This window comes from Aplysia californica, unplaced genomic scaffold (assembly GCF_000002075.1).
Source record: "Aplysia californica isolate F4 #8 unplaced genomic scaffold, AplCal3.0 scaffold01211, whole genome shotgun sequence".
Lineage (NCBI taxonomy): Eukaryota > Metazoa > Mollusca > Gastropoda > Aplysiida > Aplysiidae > Aplysia > Aplysia californica.
The window spans coordinates 47,201-53,324 of record NW_004798481.1 but is presented as its reverse complement, the minus strand read 5'-3'; the positions used below and the strand labels follow the sequence as shown (position 1 = coordinate 53,324).

General features: G+C 37.1%; 1 protein-coding gene and 1 long non-coding RNA gene across 5 annotated transcripts in view; one reads left to right on the top strand and one right to left on the bottom strand.

The window, feature by feature from the left end:
* The window catches only part of LOC118478919, a 14,741-nt gene extending 8,911 nt beyond the window's left edge, over positions 1 to 5,830 (bottom strand). The window contains exons 1-2 of one of the 3 annotated variants that reach the window (XR_004859359.1): positions 5,739 to 5,830; positions 3,068 to 3,346 (exon numbers count right to left, since the gene is read on the bottom strand). This is a non-coding gene — a long non-coding RNA (uncharacterized LOC118478919). Of the gene's footprint in view, positions 1 to 3,067; positions 3,347 to 4,752; positions 4,983 to 5,039; positions 5,647 to 5,738 lie in introns of those variants that run through there. The other 2 variants (XR_004859360.1, XR_004859361.1) reach the window with 2 other exon arrangements.
* LOC101862849 overlaps positions 1 to 6,124 on the top strand; it is a 56,046-nt gene that overhangs the window by 18,318 nt on the left and 31,604 nt on the right. Inside the window, exon 1 of one of the 2 annotated variants that reach the window (XM_005112222.2) lies at positions 5,882 to 5,964. The exons of the other annotated variant lie outside the window; for it this stretch is intronic. The gene's annotated coding sequence lies outside the window, so the exon portion shown is untranslated. Of the gene's footprint in view, positions 1 to 5,881; positions 5,965 to 6,124 lie in introns of those variants that run through there. 2 annotated transcript variants of the gene reach the window in all.

Genomic DNA, 6,124 nt, shown 5'->3' with positions numbered 1-6,124 from the left:
TTTGTATTAAAAATTTTTGGGGCCGGATTGAACTTTGGCGGACCCACCATGTTTACATGTTGTGTATTAATGCGCTGTAATGTACCAGTGGGGGGGGGCTGTCAAAAATAATAGGCATTAAAAAATAAACACACCTTCACGTTTAACATGGCAAATTATCAATCAGTTTCAGAATGGCTGCCAATGGAACGGGAAGGCAACTTGCAACTTTCACAGTTGACTCGGTAGACATTCTGAATTGTCTTTTGGATGGTAAACTTTTACTTCCACTCCCGCACACAGATGCACTGCTTAGGGGGTCAAAGTCATAGTGCAGATTTGTTTGCTGCAGATCACACATTTATAAAGCCACCAAAACTGTCGCAACACTATTATTTTCAAGAAAATTTCAAACCAAACTGTAAAATATCAAATTATGGTTTCAAACAGGGGGGCTTGTCCCCCTGTAACCCTGCCAGATTTTTTCTAGCCCCCCCTTCTGGTCTAGTGTAATAGGCCTAGATCTAGAGGTCGATTAAGAATTAAATATTTCGAAGACTTTTAATTTGCGACGGACAAATATTCATGTTCAACGCATCAATATTTAGTAGAAAATGGACAACTGGTAGTTAAATTGTGAGACGAGAGGGATAGTAAAAGAAATACTGTCATTTTTGCTTGAATTAAGTTCTTTCTCTTAATAATCAGAAGTTAACTATAGTATTATTTTACTTTCACTCCAGTTTCACGCTCACTGAGATATTATCATAGCCTTTTTCATGTTCAATTTCTTTCGTTGTACATGACAATATTGACTGTCCAGGCTGTCAATTATTGTTTTTTAATATTTGTGTTTTGCTAGAAGAAGATCTAATTGCATAGAGAGTAATTTATGCGCCTTGGATCAATCTGTGGATTGAGGTAAAGTGAAAAAAATCTGGGGAATTACAGTGCGTGCTACCATCCCCTCTCCCCCACCCTGTTGTTTTTCCCATACAGTCTAGCATCTGCGTTTGTTGCCATTTTTTTGTCCAAAAGTTCCCAAAAGTTGGCTCAAAAAGTGGCAAAAGTTGCACAAAAAAAGTTGCCATTAATTTTCAAGCTTTCAACTCTCAGTGACTACGTAATATGTTGATAGAGGTAACAATCTAAAGCACCAGAATTTCTTGTGCTCTGTGTTAAGCATCCAGAATATCATTTGTAGTCACCCACAGGGTAAAAACGTGAAAAAATAAAGATTTCACAATAGAATGGAACCAAAATTAGAACAGCACGGATAAATAACCACAAAAATTAACAAATAAATGCGCGTGTCCACCTATCCGAAGATATGCTGTTTTAACCCTAAACTTTTCATATCATACATTGTATAAAATTTACCTTTACCTTAGTGTACTTCATCTCCAACCCTTTCCCAACTTCATATTTTATTAAAATCAAACACCAAGGGTATTAAGACCCCTGTAGGGTTTGTTTTCCCATACAGTCTAGCATCTCTACTCTGGGCTGTCAAAAGCTTTCTCGTAGTCTCACAAAGTTAACGTACAGGGAAGAGTTCCACTCTGTGGACTGCTCCACTATTATCCTCAAAGTTGCAATCTGATCTGTAAATGATCTCTTTTTACAAAATCCTGCCTGCTACTCTCTTAGTTTTACATCCACGGCTTCCTTCAGTCTTTCCAGTATGGTACGACTTAAAATCTTCCCAGGAATGGACAGGAGCATGATTCCTCTGTAGTTTTTACACTCATGCAGGTCTCCTTTCTTGGATAATGGGAGTCAGGTTAGAATTTCCTGTATTTATAATTAAAAGTTGTCAGTCGGAAATAATAAAATGAGGTCAAATACTCAGTTACATTACTCTACTTCCTATACTTTTTAATCCGCCTGATTTTGATCACTATTCCCATTTTGTTTTGCCTAATTTTTTTTCCCTTTCTCATGATCAATTGGTCTCGACAGAAATTGTGTAACATGTAACAACTCATGCTGAGCTGTTGTAAATGAGTAAATGTTTTGGTAGTGTTTACTTCATTTTTCTTTTGGCAATTTTTCATTTCAACTCAACTCATTCACTTGTCCTTTGTGTCAACGCGGATGAATGTGGTATATTATCTGCCAGTGAGACTATGCCCCCTTTTTGGAATACACATTTTTTGTCTGAAAGAGAGATCAACATCCAAGTAACACATTTTCAGGTCTGGAATGATTTTGCTGTGAAAACAAAAGAAAGATATTTTAGTTGTTCCAGATGTTCCACTTAAATATTTACAGAATCAATTTGGCAAAGTTCTGGTTTGAAGAAAAGAGTACATTTAGTGGGAATGGGGGCTTTGTTCTTCCTGTCACTAAAGAATAAATAAAGCCTCTGTATTACATTTCCAGAGGATTTTTTTTTAAATTTTGATAGCGCTTTGTGATAAAAAAGGTATGTGATAATGATACAACACATTCTGAGAGGGCTTATTTGAATGGCAGCAGTTTCAAATCAGGGGGCTTTTTGTGAAATTATGTTAATTTCAAATAAAATACTCTCATAATAACAATAATTCAATGTGAAGTTTTAAGAGTTGAAATTGCTGGCATATATACTGGAGGCTTGAGGTTGAGTTATTTTTTAGGCTAGTGTTTTAGTTGGGTGTAGGCATCTCCTTCTGCTCTTCAATCAGATTTCGAGAGATGTGTGTTGCCAGGATTGTCCTCAATAGTACATGATTTTTAGGTGCTAACTTTTTCTGTTTTATTCTTTTGGCTCACTTGGGCTAACTTACAAACCAACATCTGCTTTTCACTATTGCAGGCAAAAGAAATGAGTTCAGTTACTGAGTGGGAGTCTGTGATAATAATACAACACATTCTGAGAGGGCTTATTTGAATGGCAGCAGTTTCAAATGCTTTGAGTCTCCATTTTATTTCCCTTCTAAGATCAGAATCACACTCCGCCTCGGCAGGCCCGTAAATTATGTTGGGGGGGGGTGGTTGAATTTGACTCACATCTTTTTTATTTACCTCTTTACTTACGCAGCTTATTTCCGTGTCTGCTTTCATGTTTGTTCTCTAGATATATCTACATTTTGTACATACTCACTTGCTTTCTATGCTGTTTTGCATATATTGGGCAGAGATGAAGACTGTCTCTTCTTGCTTCCTCCAACTCTGGGTAAGCTAGTGGGAGAGCAGTCAGATGTGTCATCAGTCGTAAGCTTTCTTTCCATGGGGGTGTTTTTGTGTCACCCTCTCTTTATCTTGTGTGAACAGGCAGGAGTCTGACGCAGGGCTGTTTGGTGGTGCTGTTCTGTTTCTGCTCACCACATGCTTGTTCAGTTTCCACTTCTTTCTGGTAGTCATCATCTCTTTGCACTCTGTCCTGAATTGCCAATTTGAGAAATTTTAATGGGGGGTTTTTTTCTTTTTTTTTTTTCTGAGGTTTTTTTCTGTTTTGGTGCTTTGATTTGAATTCTAGTTGCATGGGATGGATGATTCAAAATTGTATCATGTACACATGGGTCAATTTGTGACTCACTCCATGTTTATATAAAATGTGCTAGAATTACATTTATTTTAAGTGTGTGTGTTTGAGGGGGGGGGGTGTCCTTTCTTATTTTTCATTACATTCTTTAATTGTATTAATTGAGTTATAAAACATAAGCCTATAGCTCTACTCAAACAAACAAACAAACTTTTTCTATCTTTGCGAAAATTTCATTTCCAATATGACATCATGAACTCTGTGTACAGAATCGCACAATCATGCTGGGATAAAAAATACATAAATTTGCATGTTCATAAATGTGAAGTATACTAATAAAATGAGTTACCTCTCATATGTCAGCCTTATGGATATTGATACATCCACTTTATAGGTTGAGTTTGTACAATTTGTAGGTACATGTATGGAATAATAAAAGTAAGACAAGATAGACTTGAAGAAAATGGCATCAATTGAAAATCTATAAATATGATCCCAGTGTCGATTTTCAGCCGCTATCTTCTTTTTCAGATTGTGAGAAGTAACTCATTTTGTCAGCATACTTCACATAGGCCTATAGCCACACATAATATTACAATATGGCTTTCAGTCATTTATAATCAACCACTCAATCACCAAAGCTCCAAGTGGCACTGGCAGATATTTCCAGGAACATGATCTTAGTAAAGAGCACTTTTAAAATCAAGCATGCCCTGCATCACTGCCGATTTGCAGCGTCTAGATATGATTTCATTTGTCCGTTATTTAAGTCTGGTCTAAAGTAAAGTGCAAATACTCAACAATTTCATTCAGTTCTTTTAATCAATTAGCTTTTTGTCTGCCTGTAAAGTTCTAGTAAAAAAGTAAGACAAATCATTATGATAATTAAGAAAGTAATGATGCAAATAATAATGATATTAAATTAATAACGTTCAATAATAATATTACATGCAACAATAGTGATAGCAATAAAGATTAAATTGTAGGGCCTATTACTACTTGAGTCTTTGAGGAAACAAGGCCCCAAAGCCTTTTTGTGGGTAGCTGGAAGGCCGGCACTAAATGACCGATGTTCTGTTTGTTGAATTGATGTGCTTCTAAGCCTTCTCTTTACCCTTACTAACCAAAGCCCCGTGGGTGATTGGTGGGTGCTCTGGTGTGGTTTGCTCTCTCTTTTTTCTTAAACATCTATCGTACGGTTTTAATCTCTCCTTTTTTTTGGTTACTCTCTTTTTTACACCCCTGATCTTCGGCACGTATATGACCTATTTGTGTTGCAAGTGCTGTAAAACTAGGCTACTTACTTAAACGAAAACCAAAGCCTTTTGTAAGCTCCCTCTTTGCTCTGGATCACAAAATCTGGCTTTCCAAAGTAGAATCTGTGGTGGCGAGGAACAGCTTCATTTGTTCTGGCTGTACATGGTGTACTTTTGTTTTCAGTTTGGTCTGTCGTAAGTATAGCGTGCACAAAGCTTCCAGGGGTAAGACCAGGTTAAGGACGTACGACACGACAAAACGAACAGTGATTTGTAGTTTGTAGATAAAACAAAACAAAAAATGAGTAAAATATAACAAAATTGTTTTGCCATACCCCGTTGACACCGACACGATTATCCTCTTCACTGACGACACGATTCCCAGAGAACATGTTTCAATTTTTTCCCGTCTGTTTCAAGGGAAACAATTTCATCAGCTAGTCCCCTTCAGAATTACTTCTCTTTTCCCTATCAGTTGTATATGAATAGCTATGATGCAATATCACGAAAAGGTAAAGAATCGTAATGCCTTGTTTTGCTTTGTTTACTATGTATATACCGCAGACATGAATGAAGAAAGACTCATTCTTGCAATCCGAAACGTCAGGTCATCCCTACATTTCTTCAAAAGTTCATTTAAAAAACTGGGTTTCATTCGAAAGTAGCTGAAGAATTTGTCATGGTCTTCCAACAATTGCGGGAACAGATCTAGATTAAATGTCGAAAATCACCGAGAGTCTCACGCTGTCTCAATATTGGGTGAAGTGAATGCCATATTTTTTTAAGCACGTTGTCGTTGTCTCTTCTGTTTCCTCCTCAACCATGATAACAAAAACTACATGTACTTCTTTCTCCTGGTACACGTCATGTCTGATGATAGAATGTCGGGGATATTGTCTGTTGTTAAGTCGTCCGTCCTCAACGTGGTCGTACCCAAAGTCAAATAAAGAACTGTTTTCGCACTGTATAAACACCCCTCTCCCCAAGAAAAAGAGAAAAAACAAACAAAAAAAAACAACACATTTTTCACTCACATAAACATGAACAAAGCTGCTGCCACACATTTGAGTGGAATCGTCGTGGGGGACTGCTTCTCGTCTTGCACACTTGTGAAATTTGTAACAACAGCGCAGGTCGATAATAGCGGGAATTCCCAGAATGACACGTAGTTTTCCAAGAAATAAGGTACCACGTTGTAGTTGCTGCTGTGGATACGGTAACCCAAATACACGAGAAATGGAGGTTTATTTTGCTTAAAATGTAGGTACACTTTGTATTGTATTGTTGTGCTTTTGAATGTAGGCCTACTTGTGTGTATGTGCTGTCTGTCTTATAGTACATGATGTCCAGTATGGTATACGTTTGTGGGCTTCCATGTAGTAATATAAAATGGTACTAACTCTTTATTATATCTTTAATT